We start from the raw sequence: 2,952 nt of genomic DNA, 5'->3' as shown, positions 1-2,952 counted from the left end.
ATAATTAGGTGTAAAACAATGAATAAATAAAATTATGTTGTAAGAAAATGGTATAGTTAAACTTATAAAACTGATATTAAATTAAAACATGATAACACATTTGATCATATTTTTACTTTGTGGCTTTGACGCTGTAACATATTTTATTGTGGGTGTTTGGTCACTATTTTATCACATTTTTACTTTGTGGCTTTGTTATCATAAATTTAAAGTGACTATTTCGTGACTAGTTTAGTGACATCACTCATGTGACTGTGTCGTGACTATTTTTGCCACGGTTAGACCACATCTTAGTCACGTTTTTACTGTCTTTTAATTTTCTGTGACTTTATGTGATTATTTCGTCATTATTAAAAAAAAAAGCCACTAAGTGACCGTGACGGAGAAATGGCTATATGATATTTTTTACCAGTGGTTTCTAAATTTTATTTCAACTTATTATAAAGAAAATACGACTGGATTGTATTTGATTCTTTTCAAGTTATCTGTACTTTCTTAGGATATTGAAATATGGATGCAAAACACACAATATTTCTAGATTGTTAAAAATGTTAACTTGTTATTGATAATGGTACAAATAACGATGTAATTGGCAGGCCTTTTAGTTTAATGGGTTTGACTCTATGATGCCATGTATATATACTCTATCCGGGCTAATATCCAAAGTCCTGTATTTGTAATTGTGTGATAGGATATGTGGTTTACGTTCTTTAGCTTACAATGTATGAAGAATATATGTTTTTTTTACATAAATATTCGAGTTGATTTCAAGAGTGTTCAAGTTAGCAAGCTGAAGTTAACATTAAAAAAAAAATGATTCATATTATGGAGATTGTCAAAGTTGGTGCCATTTAGTTCTAAGGAGAGATGGTCCAACAACCGCATATATACAAAAAAAAAAAAAAAAAAAAACCCTCAACCAATCAAAGTTCTTGGGATGCAAACTAGAACGTACGTAACAATGGTTTGCATCAAAGGAACGTCGCTTACTATGGTCATCTCAAATCATTGTTTTGTTCTAGTTTATCAAATCATTATTAATACATTAATAGTGTAGCTGTAGGTACTAGTGTGATATGTGTCACAATTCACAAATGTCTGTTTACAATATTGTTTTCCTAGAAACATAATCTGTGAAAAGTATATAAGATTTTCTTATATGAGTTGATATCTAAAGTAAGTGTTCAAGTTAGCAAGCTCAAGTTTGAAATAAAATAAAATAAAAGATTAAAAAGTGTATATATAGTGTTCCATGAAACAAGCCGTAATTCACAGTAGGGATCATTTTTTATTTTTATTTTTTTACCACAAAAGCTTTATGGTTCTAAACATGCGTGTTAATGTCATGTCCATACAATGTATACATTAAAAAAATGAAAAAGGCAGAAAACCATCATGCTATGCGATTTAGGGCACCAGTTAACATCCAATAATACGAAAGAAACACAACTTTCACAAGTAAGCAAGTACGGTTGGTCAGTGGTAATATGATGAAGCCGAAGTTTTTCATTTAAAAGAAACAACTAGTACTATACTAAATGATCATCATATGTATATCTCTCGTACTTTATAAAGCTTGGCGTGCATGGTAGTCTAGCCATGCTCATATCAAATTTATCTGAGCCTGAATCATATCAAATATATTCTATTAACTACACTTTGATTCTTGTCCTGTTCTTATGTAATTCATATCTTAATTTTGTAAATAAAAACCAACAGAATTTTTATTTATATATTTTCTTTTTAGGTGCATATATAAAGAGAAGTAAGTGGATAGTTATATATATTGATAGAAAAATCTATTGCGTGAGACACGGAGTAGTGATGGTTGGAGAGCATATAATGGGTTGAAAGTGTAACATTACACTATTTAAGGTCACAATCATTGAATTCGACACTCTCCAGTCTGTCTTCCAATCTCTCTATCTTATATCTTCTCAATTTGATTTGATATATAGAGTAACCCATTGAAAATGTACTTTATTCACGAATATGAGACCAATTAAGTTGAATTTTGTAAATTGGTGCAGTGTGACATGCTCCACTGATACTATATATACATATGCAACAACTACTTTCCCGAGATAGTTAATTTTTATGTATTTGTTGTGGGTCTGAGATTCTGCATACGAGGGAGTATTTTATTACGATACTTGAGATTTTAGATGCCGATTCATTATTATTTATTAACGCGGAATTCCTTAGTGCATCTCTAACACACCTCTATATTTGCTTTTTAACTCTAGTTTAGAGTAAAATCTACTCCAACCCATCTCTATTTCTACTTTTATAATAGAGATTTATATTTTTTCCTCTACATAGAGAAACTCTATTTTTTCCTCTATAATAGAGTTGAACTTTTTTATTTATAAAATGGTCCTTGAACTTTTAACACTTTTATATTTATGATCAAAATAAATAAAATATATATTTAAATAGTTTAATAATAATTTAATGAAGTGGAGGTTTTGTATTGAACAACACAATACTGAAAGTTTGTAGTAAGATTCAGTTCTCATATCAGATAAACGAAAATAACAGTCAAAATTTAGTTTGGTACAAAAGCATTACTCTTATGTTTCACAACTATAAGCGTTCAATTCGCAATCCAATCCGCAAAAGCTAAGATTTGCTTATACAACATAACGATAGGTAACATAACGACCACCGGTTTCACTCGGATGAATGATCTTCACGACCTACCCACATTTTAGTCCAAAGTATCTTGCGATTGGATCAGTCACTTGGATCCTTGGAAGCTAACAAAACCCATAAATAAAATATATATATTTAAATACTTTAATAATAATTTACATATTTTAATAATAATTTGATTTGTATATTAATAGGATAATTGATTATAAAGTTAAATTTGACTAATTTTAATATTTTAGTTATAAAAATTTTAAAGGTTTTCGTATAGAAAAATTTTAATTTGGAAGATGATGATAT

Source organism: Camelina sativa, chromosome 1, assembly GCF_000633955.1.
Source record: "Camelina sativa cultivar DH55 chromosome 1, Cs, whole genome shotgun sequence".
Lineage (NCBI taxonomy): Eukaryota > Viridiplantae > Streptophyta > Magnoliopsida > Brassicales > Brassicaceae > Camelina > Camelina sativa.
Note: the sequence above shows the minus strand (reverse complement) of the source record.